The sequence below is a fragment of the Panthera pardus genome, unplaced genomic scaffold (assembly GCF_024362965.1).
Source record: "Panthera pardus isolate Hobbes unplaced genomic scaffold, ASM2436296v1 HiC_scaffold_13, whole genome shotgun sequence".
Lineage (NCBI taxonomy): Eukaryota > Metazoa > Chordata > Mammalia > Carnivora > Felidae > Panthera > Panthera pardus.
The window spans coordinates 105,030,483-105,046,120 of NW_026526688.1; the positions used below are offsets into that span (position 1 = coordinate 105,030,483).

The window sequence follows — 15,638 nt, forward strand, 5'->3', positions numbered from 1 at the left end:
TTAGCAAAAACCTCCTGGCAAATGTAGTGGGGCAAATATGTGACACATTATGATTAGGAATAGGAAAGAAAGCCTTGTTAGCACAGATGCCATTCAGTTTAGTAAGGGGTTATTAATAAAACAAGAAAAGAAAAAATAGGAGGTATAAGCATTGAATGGAATGGATAACGGTCCCTGTTTGCAGATTATTAGATCTTCTATGAGAAGACCCTGTTGAATCAATAGACAAACTATTAGAACTAATAGGAGAGTTCAGAAATACTGTGGAGATGCAAGACCAATAATAGGCAACAACAACTATAATAATAGTGAATACTAAGTACTAGATAAGAAAATTTATAAATATTTTATATATATTTAAATTTCATGTAAGTGTTCAAACATTGTTTAATGTCAGCAGCAACGACCTAGAAATTAGTATGGAAAATGACTTCACTCACAATCGCAACAAAAACTGCTAAGTACATAGGGTATAACCTAATGAAGAATGTACTTCGCAAAGACCTTTTCAAGTTGTATTAAATGACATAAAACAAGATCTAGGTAAAAAGAGAAGAATACCAAGTTCTTGGGTAGGAAAAAATTAACACTGTGAAAATACCATTCTTCATAAGTTTATCTATAAATTCAGTGCAGTTTTAGTGAAAATTTCAGGAACTGGACCAATAGGAACTGGAAGGATAATGGGCCAAAGAAAGAGAAATTGTCCTATTGGATGTATTAAGACATTTTATAAAAGCACAGCAGTGAAAACAGGATGGTTCTGGTATAGGCACAGATAAAAATTGATGCAACAATAAAAAAACAAAAACAAAAACGAACAAGCCCATGTTATATATGAGAATGTGTAATGTAGCAGAAATTAGCATTACAAATCAGAGGGGGAAAGAGGGATTATTTAGTATATGGTTCAGTAGATAGGGAAAGTAAATTTACATTCCACCCTCACAACAAATTCAAAAATGAACTCCAAATAGATTAAAAACCCAACTATAAAAGGTAACATATAAAGTTATTAAAATATATCTTTGTGAACTTGGGGTGGGAAAGGATGTTTAAATAAAATTTAAAACATTTAAAAAATTTTTTAATGTTTGTTATTTTTAGTGTTTATTTTTAAGGAGAGAGAGAGACAGAGCATGAATGGGGGGAGGGGGAGAGAGAGAGAGAGAGAGAGAGAGAGAGAGAGAGAGAGAGAGAGAGAAGGGAGACACAGAATCCAAAGCAGGCTCCAGGCTCTGAGCTGTCAGCACAGAGGCTGACACGGGGCTCAAACCCATGAACCATGAGATCATGAAATCATGACCAGAGCTGAAGTCAGATGCTTAACCAACTGAGCCACCCAGGCACCCCTATATTATTTTGAAAGAAAGAGAGACAGAAACAGAGCACGAGCAGGGGAAGGGAAGAGAGAGAGGGAAGCACAGAATCTGAAGCAGGCTTTGGGCTCCGAGCTGTCAGCACAGAGCCCAACACGGGGCTCAAAGTCATGAACCATGAGATTATGACCTGAGTCGAAGTCAGGCACTCAACTGCCTGAGCCACCCAGGCACCCCAAATAAGATTTTAAAAGTACAGAACTTAAGGGTAGGTGGTGGAGATCAATGGATGTGATCATATTAGTTATTTCTATACAAAGAAAACATGATAGATAAACATAACAGACTGGTGGCAGATTAGAAGATGTTTTCAAAATGTAAAACTGAAAAGTGATTAACAGATAGGATATACTAAGGACCCATTCACATCTGCAAGGAAATAAACAAAAATTGGACAGGGAATAAAAATAGATAATTCATGGAAGAGGAACCCTAAATAGCCAATATGTATGTGAAGAAATGCTTAACTTCACTTGAAATCAGAGAAATTCAAAATAAGGCAACATAGAATTGGTAAAAATTTAAAAAGTCAGCTAATACCAAGTGCTGACTAGAAGGAGCTGAAATGAGAAATCTCATGCACTATTTGTGGGAGAATAAACTTTTACTATTTAGTGAAATTAATTATCAGTATTTTCTATATATGTATCATTCCCCCATCTGGGTTTATACTGTGTACAAGTCTTTAAGGGGATATTTATGAGGATAAAAGCAGAACATTATTTGTATTAGCAAGAAGTTACAGGAAGCCTTACTCTCTGTCCCTAGAAAAATGGGTAATCACGATGTGTTGTGTGTACATGCAATGGAATGCAGTACAGCCATAAAAAATAATTAACCATCTTTATATATAGCAAAGGTAATAGATCTTAGAAATACAATTATGAATTCTGTAGGGAAAAACAATTTATGTACATTCAAAACACATATACACATAGAAAACCATCTATGATTTCTCAGGGATATATTTTCAGATGCCTAAGGCCATATACTGAATATGCTGGTGTGAACATCTCTGATGGGAAGGACAATGTAAATGAGAATGGGTAAGACAAAGGGGAAAGAATAATGAAATAAAATGAGAGGGACATTTCAAGGGCTTTTAATGATAGTGGAATATGAAATCTGTGTGTTTGAGACCCATTTGACTCCTGGATAATTAGCATGTTTGTCCTAATTTGGAGGAGGAATAATTAATGTTCCCAGTAAAAGGATGCACATGTTTTAAAACAGATTCTGGAGGGTTTGAATGACCTTAATGTAGAAGACAGACGGATATTTGATTAGTATAAATTCTTTGCTTTAAATACATTCCTCCAGCAGAAGTGTTAGAAAGTAATCTGAAATTTGCCTCCAGCAATCAGTCTAAGAAAGGAGTACAAATTTGAAAAATGTGGTTATTTAATATTCAAAGAGAATTGCTCTGTAAATCTAGAAAATACAAAGGTACTCTGTCAAAAGTTTGCCTTCTGTTAGGTTTCCATGTAATCTATCAGGCAATAGTTTAAAATGCATCAGTTTGTTTTGTTCTTATAGTATTACCTCATTGCACATGACTTCTGACTAGGTCAGTTATTCATCTGACTAAGACAGTTATTCATCAATAAAATCCCCCCCATCATTACCTCTTGTGTGAACAATATACTACAAATTATAGCTTGCAGACTCTGCTTTGTCATGCTTAACACACTGCGTTATTCAATAGCTTTGGTGTTTTTGGTATTAATCTTAGGCTCTTTAATAATGTCTCTTATGTATTATGTCATTTCTATCAATGCCATACTTAATTAATCAATAGTGTGAATAATTAATTGATTAATTAATAGTTTGAATTAAACAAAGATTGAAGTCAGTGGACTGAAATACTCAAAGGGCATTACTTTTCTTTTTTTTTTTTTTAATGTTTATTTATTTTTCAGACAGAGAGAGACAGAGCACGAACGGGGGAGGGGCAGAGAGAAAGGGGGACACAGAATCGGAAGCAGGCTTCAGGTTCTGAGCCATCAGCCCAGAGCCCAACGCGGGGCTCGAACTCATGGACCGCGAGATCGTGACCTGAGCTGAAGTCAGATGCTTAACCAACTGAGCCACCCAGGTGCCCCAGGGCATTACTTTTCAATACCCCAATCTCATTTAGAAGTTTTCATGGATGTTTCTCTTGGTTTAAAAAGAAAGTAAGTGTTCAATATAATCACCTTTTTCTATGACCCATTAATATTTTAGGAATAATATGATTTTCATTATTAATATTTTAAATAATATCCCTTAATCATAGTTAAATATCTCTACTAAAATATCTGACAGCTTGTCAAAAATGTTTCTAAAAATGTTATATATATGTTAGTGTTTTTTAATGTGATTTCTTTATTCAATGTTCATATTCTTTTCTATCCCATGGAAAAGGGCCAGTATATGAGTATTTTGAGAATACTAATGTTCTTCTTTCCAGTGTTTTTCACATCCTGGCAATACAAAATATGGTAATATTGTAGGCCACCCATGGAAAACCCTGTGAAAATGCTGTAGCCAAGGCAACCACCTGCCCTGTGGTCCTGCCCCTCTGCGGCTGAAGGGGGTACCTCCTACACACACACTTTTGACAACTATATGTGCTCCAGCAACCCAATTGGGAAGCTCTGATTTAATTCTCTGGGATTTTTTGAAAGACAGAACTTTTCTAGCCCCTAGAGGAAGATTAGTTCTAGAACATAGTGAGATTTTCTCTTTTCTAAAGGATTTAGAAGGAATAAAAGATGGTAAAGTAGTATAGTCCTTCAAAGAGTGGGGATAACTCAGGAAGATCTCTGGAGATTTTTCTCATGACTTAGTAGTAGTAGTAGCAGCAGCAGCAGCATCTGTGATGTATATTTGGAATTGTGAAATTTGGCCCATCTGGATAATGTAGGGTAATCAGTCAGGGGATTAGCAACCTTAATTCTGTCTGCAACCTTAATTCCCGTTTGCCATGTAACATGTACCAGCAGGTTCCAGAGACTAGGATGTGGACATATTTGAGGGGAGGGGGCTTGTTATGCATAGCATACTGCCCTTTAGAGAAGTGCCCATTCTGATCCATCAGACCTAGCTAGGGGTCAAGGTTGTATTGTAGCACCAGAGTAATTTAGGTGAAAGAAACCAGTTAGAAGGATGTTATAAACACAGCAAGCATGCTGAGTCTTGCTTATCTAGTAAATCTAGAAATTGCATTGTGATTTTTAAAAATACCACTAAATTGAAAGATGCATGAATATATTAATATGATTATCTCTTGTGGTAAGATTATGGATTATTTAAATTTTCTTCTTCATGTTGTGCTACTTGTTAAGTTTCCTGCAATAAGCAGGTTTTGCTTTTATAATAAAAATAATTAATTTTTCAAAATTTCCAAGCAATCTCCATAGACTGTGAAAGTTATAAACAGAAAAGAAATAAGTGAAGTCATACATATAAAGTTGATATAAATGACAAAGTCTAAATATACATAATGACCACAAACTCGACATAAGTAAGCTAATAGATAAACTAGCCACACTTAATTCTGGGTCACATTTTAAAATAGGGTAAAATTATCAAGTCATCCCATTACACTTGGCATGAGTTATTAGTAGCATCCTATTTCTTTTCTGAATTTCTAATACAAGTAAATGTATCATAAAAAGGCATCAAAATAGGTTTTAAAAAAAATAGTAAATAAGAATTATTTTTTTGATAAAGAAATTGATGAAAGACAGCTTAAAATATGTTCAGAGGATAGGAATAAAACTCAGCAAACACCAAGCTTCCTTGTATTTCTGTCTCTACTGGGTTGAGTTGTGAAGGGATTGGGAGGTAGCCAGCAGAGCTTTTCAAGGTGCTCCATTCCGCTTCTGCTTGTGGGCTAGGGTCACTGAAAGGCCCCACCTGCAAGTGCTGAGCCGCTCCTAACCCAGCAAGAAATATACCTCACTGGCTGGTGACACTTGGGATTAGTTCTTCTGACAATTGGTCTGGAACTTAGCATGCTAGGGATATGTTCCCAGGACCTGGAAAATTCATTTTCTGCCTCAATTTTTTGTATTTAACACTCCTTTCCCAACTATAATTAGAGTTCTACCCAGAACCTCAGTCTATCACAAATGGGCTGGATCAGCAACACTATACCAGCACCAACCCTAGAACACTGAATCAGATATGTCCAGGACAGCTGAAGCCATGCCATGGAGGGTACAATTTTCTAGAACTACCATGCCTTTCCTCAATATAGCTATACCTTTTTTTTTTTTCATTATAAAAGCCATATAATTACATGATAGAACCTTAGAAGATTTAGGAAATAATGACACATTTTATACACAATACCATTACCCTAATTCAGTCTTTTGAAGACATTTGGTATAATTGTTCCTATCAAGTTTTGTGTACGTAGTTGTTTTTATAAGCATGTAGAGCAAAACTTCCAATTTCAGAGTAATCTGTGAGTACAACAGAACTCAGACATGTCAGGGCACATCTCTAGGTCCTGCTGAAGCTGCTAGGAGAGAGAATCATAAGGTGGGACTCTGAGGTAGGATTCCCTCCAGTCCCACTCACCCACAGATGAATTCTAGGGAGAGAGGACGGTGACTAGATATCAAAAACCCTTCTCACCAACCAACCTACCAACCAACCAACTAACCAACCAACTGGCAAAGAAAAACCCAATTTCATTACTGTTTGAGACCTAGATACTAGAATTTATTGCTAAAGTGAGAGGAGTGATTCTCACAATGTCAGCAGTGAATGTGGTGGGACCCCTCCATTTGGCTTGGGCACAGCCTCCTAGGGTAGTAACACAGGAAAGAAAGAACAACAAAGGGCATGAAATGATCAGTGCAATGATTAAATTCTTGAGCACACATGAGATGACCTCTGAGAATGTGCAGAAGTGTTCAGGGCCTTTTGAAAGGGGAATGGCAGTCCTCACCTTCGAGGATAGAGGAATATTGTGAACCTGTCCTTCTACTTCCAGACTGAAACCGCTTGAAGGAATCTAGGTCCATCTTGGAGGCTCGTGAAAGACTATGATATCCTAGTGCATTGTTATGCACTCCAAATACAACTTCCTCCCTAGAATTAATTGGTAAATTGGAGACAGTGCTGGGACATGATTAGAAGACTGCATTGCAAGCTTCTGGAAGGCTGGGACTATGCCTGCCTCATTTTCCATCCCTATCTCAGCATAGTGCTGCTCAGTAAACATAGTGGTGCTCAGTAAACACATGCTGAATAAATGCCAAGTGAAGCCTTGTCCATGCGGTTATATATGGAACACTCAGAAGGCATTGCTGATTTGGGAAATCAGTAAACTCTCCATGACGAGGCTAAAACTAAAGAGATCCCTAGGACTGCTTGAAGGTGTCTTCAAAGGGTGGGAGCTGATCAAAAGCTTCCAAATCGTTTGCATCCTTAGTATAAACAATCTGTACAAGTGTGATAGAATGCTATGGTGAAGGTGGCAGTTTTGGAAAGGTGGGTGGTGATTTACTGTGAGAACATTAAAAGGAGAGGACAGGGACAATGAGGAACTTGAGAACCAAAAATGGGTCAGGAATTAGGTATGCACTCATGAGGTTGTATGAGTCAGAGAACTAAATTCAAACCCAAAATTCTAGTGGCTTAATATACTAAGAATATTTGCTGCTAGGGAGTGCAAATTCATACGCACTGTTTTGAGGGTAATTTGGTAATGTGCTAACAACCAACTATGTGCCAGGACTTAAAAGAATTAATTCCTTTGCTTCTCTCAATAGTCCTGAGTTAGGTCCTAATTTTAACTTCATCATACAGATGGGGACTGTTGGGATGAAGTAACTCATCCAAGAACATACAGCCGTGAGTAGCAGTGCAGTCTTTAAATGCAGGTAGTTTAGCTTTGGAGGCCAGGCTTGCAACCCCTACATTGATCTCTGTGTGTAGTAAGAGGTAAGAACTCTCTGATGAGATTGGACCTATTCAGGGTAGTACGGCTGTAGACAAAGCCCTCTGAATTATATTTGTCATTTTATGAATTTATTCCAAGGGTACATAATCAAATATATTTCTAAAAATATTTTTATTACAATCTGGATTGTGTGGTAAAAAATTATAAGTCTCCAAAGTGAGGCAGCAAATTATAGGTGTTAAGACTCCAAGAGTCCTGGAGTTAGTTCTGGGCCAGATCCTGTCTCTTTCACTTCATCACGGGTTGTTAACACTGGCCCACTCCAAACTTCTGCAAAATTAGAATGGGAATGGGCCTACCTCACAGGAATTTAAAATAAGGAAATGCTGCTTTCTGAATGGCTCAAGATGTGACTTTCTCTACAAAAACTAAAATTCTTTGAAACCCCCCAAATTTATAATGTAATTATAATAAATTACACACACACACACACACACACACACACACACACACACACACACACATATGTATGTAATAAAGTAGTGACACAACTCATCAATTTTCAGTGAATTAAAATTTGGGAAACTTGAAAGAAATTGTAAAGAGCGAAAATTCTAAGAATCTAGAGCAGCTCTGATGAGATGATGGATGTCCAATCTGTCTCTTTCTAACATCTATCTGCATTTTACATAGATCAACAATCTGTGACTGTGGCGATGAGTTTGCATCCGCAGAGACAAGGCCTACTGTTGTTCCACTTTAGTTCAAAGATGCAAGGCTGCTATGCATGCTGCTTTTTTGGTTTTTGGTTCTAGAAATTATTCTGTTTCTACACCATTTTAATGTTGATGTAGTTTCTAAGTTCCACTACCAGGAGTGTAAAAAGAAATACACAGCATTGAGGCAGCAATATTTTAGATGGAAGGGTGGTTTTTGATCCCACCTCTCTTACATTAGTCCACCAAGTGAAACATTTAGTTTTCTGTGTATTGATGGAACAAAATGGAGGACAGTGCTTTAAAACTTTTATCTTTAATGTAACTAATTTTTACTATTGTATTGCCTTTCTTTTCAGTTTAGAAAGATAAAAAGAAAAAAAAACTACAGAGGAAACTATATTTCTATTTCAATATTTTGAACAAAGAAATCCATTGAGGCTTTGACATGTTTTAGAAACCACACACATGGGGGCTCCTGGGTGGCTCGGTTGGTTAAGCGTCTGACTTAGGTCCAGGTCACGGTGTCGATCTCCATGAGTTTAAGCCCTATGTCAGGCTCTGTGCCGACAGCTCAGAGCCTGGAGCCTGCTTCAGATTCTGTGTCTTCCTCTCTCTTTGCCCCTCCCCTGCTTGTGCTCTGTCTCTCTCTCTTTCTCTCTCTCTCTCCCCCTCTCTCTCCCTCTCTCTCCCTCTCTCTGTCTCAAAAATAAATATTAAAAAAAAATTTTTTTTAAAGAAACCACTGACATGAATTTAAAAAAAAAGTTTGCTGCTTCTTAAGATGCATTGAAAGAAACTTGAAAATACAAGGAAATATATGACAGTTATCTTATGTTTCCTAAAATTTGGGGGACTCATTTAAGGTGAGGGTGCCAGAGAAAATTTTGCTGCCAAACAGAAACATGAGCCTAGATCGGCTGGTCCTGATAACCTATTATACTGGCAACAGTGTGTAGGAACAGGCATTGCATTCTGGAAACTACTGCTCCAATTTTGAATTTTTGGACAACTTTTAAGTGAGGGTTCTTCCTCCATAATCTTCTTTCTGAGTTAGATTGAAACTCTTTTTGATTCCACTCCAGATTTTACTTTTGGTCCAGGGCCACTGGTTGCTGGCTGAAGACAGCAGGTGGCAGATGCTTCAAAGACACATTGCACAAAGGAGAGTACAGGGTGTGTACAGGGGAAGAGAGACAGACAAATGCTCAATATACAATTGTGGATGTTTGCACATCTCAGTTTTGTTATTGAGGGAGTACTGCTTTTTAGAAAAAAAGTACCCCTATTAGGATCCAGTCAGGTAAATAGTACCCACACGAGGTAGTACAATAGATGGAATTTAATATAGGAATTTGTTACAAAGGTCCTGAAATCTGGGGCCGCCACTAGTTCCTGTCCATAGTGTCTTTTTTTTTTCTTTAATGTTTATTTATTTTTGAGAGAGAGAGAGAGAGAGAGAGAGAGAGCACAAGCTGGGGAGGGGCAGAGAGAGAGGGAGACACAGAATCTGAAGCAGGCTCCAGGCCCTGCACAGAGCCCCATGCAGGCCAAACCCACTATCCATGAGATCATGACCTGAGCCAAAGTCGGATGCTTAACCAACTGAGCCACCCAGGCGGCCCTGTCCATAGTGTCTTTATCATCAAGCTGTTTCTTTCATTTATGGAATAATGAAGTAAACAGGTCTTTGACAGTTGCTTCTTTCTTAAGAATATCATTTTCCACCTACATTATTTAAGATGTATGTGATACAGTAAAACTCTTATTTACTTTTCCTATTAGGCAAGGCATACTAAAAAAAAACAAAAAAAAAGAAAACAACCTTAAGTAATAAAATTAACATTGCACATTTTAGAAATAAAGAACACAAAGAGAAAACTTATGACTTATTCTACCAGCCAGAAATAATTCTTTCGAATTTTTAGTTGAAAAGCTTACAGAAAAACCTGTATGGGTTCATAGTCTTGTCAATAGTTTTGTTTTGTTTTAATACCATTGAATATATTTTGTTTTCTTCATAGTTCATTAAATATTCTTCAGAAACTGTCCCTTTGGTGGTTTTAATGTTTTTCAAGTCTAAATTTCTTTCCCATTTATGTACTATTGGACATTGAGTCTATACCAACTCTGCTATTTCAAATAAATGTTAAGTCTTATAAATAAGCTTTTCCTGCCTCTTTGTTTCCAAACTCAAGCAAAGTCTTCTTACCCCCTTTTTGTCTCTACTTACTTAATTAGATTGGTTGGCTGGGGGGGGGGGAGCGGGGGGGGGGATCAGTTTTAAGCATGACTTAATATGAGTAGTGCTAAAGACATGGCTTCTTAAAAATAATGGAAAACTAGAACTTTAAAATCCAGTTATTTGAAATGAATGAAATCTTGCCATTTGCAACAACATGAATGGACATAGAGGGTATAATGCTGAGTGCAATAAGTCAGTCAAAGAAAGACAAATACCATATGATTTTACTCATATGTGGAATTTAAGAAACAAAACAAGTGAATAAACAAAATGAAACAAAAACAACAACAAAAAACAGACTCTTAAATACAGAGAACAAACTGGTAGTTGTTGCTAGAGGGAAGGTTGTTAGGGAGATGGGTGAAATAAAGGAAGTTAAGAGTACACTTAATCTTGATGAGCACTGAGAAATGTATCAGAATTGCTGAATCATTATATTGTACACCTGAATAATATAACACTATGTTAATTATACTGGAATTTAGGGGCCTCTGGGTGGCTCAGTTTGTTAAGCATCCAACTTCAGCCCAGGTCATGATCTCATGGTTTGTGGGTTCAAGCCCCACGTGTCAGGCTCTGTGCTGACAGCTCAGAGCCTGGAGCCTGTTTTGGATTCTGTGCCGCTTCCTCTTTGCCCCTCCCCCGCTCATGCTCTGTCTCTCTCAAAAATAAATATTAAAAAAATTAATTGTACTGGAATTTAAAATAATAATCAAATACAAACACATATCTAACTGAAAAAAATTCACAGAGCTATATTTACCTAAACAATGTGATGTTTTCTTTTATATTTCATTAAGAAACCCTTTTTATAACCTCCCTAAAATATAATTATTTTGTAATATTAAAATACAGTCAATTCGAGCAACCTCTGAAGAGTGTTCTCCTCCTGAGTGTTCTCTTCATTTTCTGTTCTCCTTTCAATGAACCCAGTTTTCATGAATATCATCCTTCAAGAAGAAAATCTGATTCTTTTGTATAAATGTTCCACTTTATTTAATACTGTATTCTGAGGCAATATTATTTTCTACATCTTTAATTTTAATAAATTGCATTTCAGCTAAATAACAAACTTGGCTATATATTCTTATACTTAATATTGTTTTCTGTGGGGAAACTTCAAAGATCTAAATGTGTACTTACAAGTGAACTTTTGACAACACAATTTGCTTATAATTAAAGGACTTCAAGTTTAAAAAGTAAACTATACTTAGTTAACCTCATATTGATAATCCATATATTACTGGATAACATTGGGCTTAGATATACAATTCATATTATCTTTCTAAGAGATGTGTGTGTATGTGTGTGTGTGCACATCAGATATTAGATATGGCAGATTCTTTGAAGGACCTGAGCGTTGGAATTAGTAAAACCCTTAAATTATGTTGATCTTCAAAAAAGGTTATAAATCATAACAGTGAAGATTATGAGCAAACTATATAAAATAGTATTGTCAGCTCTGTTGTGACTGTCTCCTTATTTAATTTTTTATGACATTTATCACCATCTGGCTTATAATATATTTAAATGTTTTTATATTTATTGTATGCCATCCTCCACTAGATTTTAAACACCATGAGAAAAGGACATTTTTTTTTTCTTTTTCTTTTTTATGTTTATTTAGTTTTTGAGAGAGACAGAGCATGAGTGGTGGAGGGGTAGAGAGAGGGTGAAACACAGAATCGGAAACAGGCTTCAGGCTCTGAGCTGTCAGCACATAGCCTGATGCGGCACTTGAACTCACAGACCATGAGATCATGACCTGAGCCGAAGTCGGATGCTCAACCGACTGAGCCACCAGGTGCCCCGGACATTTCTTTTATTCTCTGTTTATTTACCATTTAGTACAGAATAGATGCTCAATAAATGTCTTACTTGAATGAATGAAAATTGAATGAATAAACAGTGAAGATTCTTTGTTTTTAGATTTGTTTTTTTTTTTTTTTTTTTTTTAACGTTTATTTATTTTTGAGACAGAGAGAGACAGAGCATGAGCAGGGGAGGGGCAGAGAGAGAGGGAGACACAGAATCAGAAGCAGGCTCCAGGCTCTGAGCCATCAGCCCAGAGCCCGACGCGGGGCTCGAACTCACGGACCGCGAGATCGTGACCTGAGCTGAAGTCGGACGCTTAACCGACTGAGCCACCCAGGCGCCCCTAGATTTGATATAATAGAAATAATATATAATAAGATATTGAAAATTCTGTAAATAAACCCAACTTTTAAAAATACTTCCAAGTGTTTGTTAGCCAAATCTTGCCTAAATCTGTAGAGGAAAGAAATATGAATTTCAAAGCCTCATATGACGTGTTTTTTTTTCTTTTTCTTTCTAAGTACAAGTGTTTGTTAGCCAAATCTTGCCTAAATCTGTAGAGGAAAGAAATATGAATGTCAAAGCCTCATATGACATTTTTTTTTTTCTTTCTAAGTAAATTAAAGAATTTTGCCTTAAAAATATGACAGAGAGGGGTTCCTGGCTGGCTCAGTCAATAGAACATGCAACCCTTGATCTCGGCGTTGTGAATTATGCCCTTGGGCATAATGCTTACTTCAAAAAAGATATGACAGAGACATAACTCTTTATTTTTTTTTTTAATGTTTATTATCTTTGAGAGACAGAGAGAGATAGAGCACAAGTGGGAGAAGGTCAGTGAGAGAGGAAGACCCATAATCCAAAGAAGGCTCCAGGCTCTAAACTGTCAGCAGAACCCAACACGGGGCTCAAACCCACAAACCCTGAGATCATGACTGGAGCCAAAGTCAGATGCTTAACCAACTGAGCCACCCAGGCGCCTCAAGACATAACTCTTTCAACCAAGCAGCATTGTTAATGGTTGTAGAATGTGGTTTCCTTGACCTTCGTGGAAAAGTCATAAATATGTTTTTCATTTATTATAGACTTCATTTGCTATATTCCTAATAAATAAGTTAAACCTCTAACACCTTAAAAAATTGCCCTTATAAATGAGTGATATATAACTCAAATCTTCTGAAAGTAAGAATTCTTAATTCAAAAATAAACTCTTTGGGGCACCTGGGTGGCTCGGTTGGTTAAGCATCTGACTTCGGCTCAGGTCGTGATCTCACGGTCCGTGAGTTCAAGCCCCGCATCAGGGTCTGTGCTGACAGCTCAGAGCCTGGAGCCTGTTTCAGATTCTGTGTCTCCCTCTCTCTCTGCCCCTCCCCTGTTCATGCTCTGTCTCTCTCTGTCTCAAAAATAAACGTTAAAAAAAAAAATTAAAAAAAAAAAAATAAAAAATAAACTCTTTGGTCTTTTTTTGGAGAGACAAAGCTACAAAGAAATAATAAGATAGCCAGGGCCAAACCTACTCTGGTTTTATTTTCCCACAACTGTTAGTCATAGGAATGCATTGGTCACAGTGTTTACCAGAAGTTCCCAAAGTTAAATGAGGAAGTGGAATGTTTAAACAAATGTTTATTAAAATTTAATTATATTAAACAACTGTTTAATAAATGCTTATTAAACAGTTTATTAAATATTTATTAAACAAATGTTTATTAAACAAATGTTTATTAAAATCCACAACTGTATTCATTGTGGTAACTGGACCTCCAAAGCAGAGTAATTAATTTAAATTTTCTTTTTTTTTAATGTTTATTCACTTTTTGAGAGACAGAGTGTGAGCAGGGCAGGGGGCAGACAGAAAGGGAGACACAGAATCTGAAGCAGGTGCCAGGCTCTGAGCTGTCAGCACAGAGCCTGACGTGGGGCTTGAACTCACAGACTGTGAGATCATGACCTGAGCTGAAGTTGGACACTCAACCGACTGAGCCACCCAGGCGCCCCCAGAGTAATTAATTTAAATACACAATAGCAGCAATAACTTTTCATTGTAACTTATAAAAGGAACTACAAGTTAGGTTGGAAATAATAGAAAAAGATTCATCAACATCAATAAGTCTTATAAACAAAGTCTTTACTTTATTCATCCTTGAGAGGTAAACCAATTCATATACCAATGCCCTGCCTATTTCCATTATATCTCTTTTTTGTCTCTCTTTTCCACTCTAGCCTTCCCTTTTTAGATCCCTTTTTACCTCTCCCAACACAGCACATCGCATACTCATACACATGCACTAGTGTGTCTTTGGTATAAAGCTATTGTCTTAAGTTTATTGTTGGCAGGTTATCTTTAGTGAAGGACCTAGTCACAATTACTTTATTAGAACAGTTGCAATAACTGCTCATTACCACAGAAAGGCATATGAATAAAAAAGTAATTCTCTTTTCTTATTATAAAATGGCTACCTAGTGAAGACAGCAATTGCTTTTGTCATTTCCTACAGGTATCATACCATTCATATTACTGCAGGAGCAGAAAGAATAATTTTTCTGTTCAGTCTGGCCTCTGAAATCACATAGATAGTTATCTACATCAAAGGCCAAAAAACCATCAAGAACTTTTACTCAATAATCCCAATGGTAACAAATCTATCCTAAAAAATATTTCCAAAATATGGAAAGCATTGCTGCAAATAACAAAATAAGTTCTGGCAAAATTAAGCAAATAGGAAAATTTATTTTAAAGGTAACAGGAAAGTGACAAAATTAATGGAAAATGTATAAAATCAGTTCAGGAATGGACAGGAGCTAAAAAAACAAAAACAAAAACAAAAAAACAGCTTTAGGGTAGGTGGTCCAAGCTACAAGAATTTCCAGTGTGTTACTGTTAGAATTAGCCAATTCCAACTGCTTTTCCTATCTTGGTTTCAGTGGACTTAAGATCAAAATCCATGGAAGCAGGGGGAGGTGGGTGGGAAGGGCATCTCATTGTCTTTGTGTACTAGAGCAGTCAACACCCCAAAATATAATGGGTTGGAAATTGAAAGAAATCTCTCATGTAACAGTTCAAGGCAGATTAGCAGTCTGTTTCACATCAGTCAAGGACTCCAGTTCCTTGTGTTTTATTGTTCCACAGATCCCTAGGAAGAATTGACATTATCCACAGGGTCATAGGTTGGTCACACCCTTGCATCCAAGCCTGCAGAAAGGTGGATAGAGAGGATGGGGACAAGAAGCTTCCTTTTCTAAAAGATATGACCCAGAAATTATATATAATGATTCTGTTCATCTCCCACCATTTATTGGAAGTTAGCCACAAATACACAGAACTGGAAGTGAGGTTAAGAAATGTGGTCCCTTGTGCCACACTAAAACTTGGAAATACTCTCTTAAAGAAGGAAGAAGAGAATGGATGCTGGGGACCAGAATACAGACTAGGAAGAGGCAAGTAAGTTGCCCTAGGTGCAAAATGTAAAGAGACACTCAGTGTTTTGCAGATGCATGTGTTCCTTAAATTTTGTACCTAGTTCTGACCATGCTGGGGATAATTAGTAGTCTCTGTCACACCTAGTGAAATTATATAGGAGTATAGG

General features: G+C 36.9%; 1 long non-coding RNA gene across 2 annotated transcripts in view; it reads left to right on the forward strand.

Moving 5' to 3' along the window:
- LOC109248620 (uncharacterized) overlaps positions 1-15,638 on the forward strand; it is a 249,515-nt gene that overhangs the window by 23,293 nt on the left and 210,584 nt on the right. The window contains exon 3 of one of the 2 annotated variants that reach the window (XR_002072148.2): positions 2,340-2,570. The exons of the other annotated variant lie outside the window; for it this stretch is intronic. This is a non-coding gene — a long non-coding RNA (uncharacterized LOC109248620). Of the gene's footprint in view, positions 1-2,339; positions 2,571-15,638 lie in introns of those variants that run through there. 2 annotated transcript variants of the gene reach the window in all.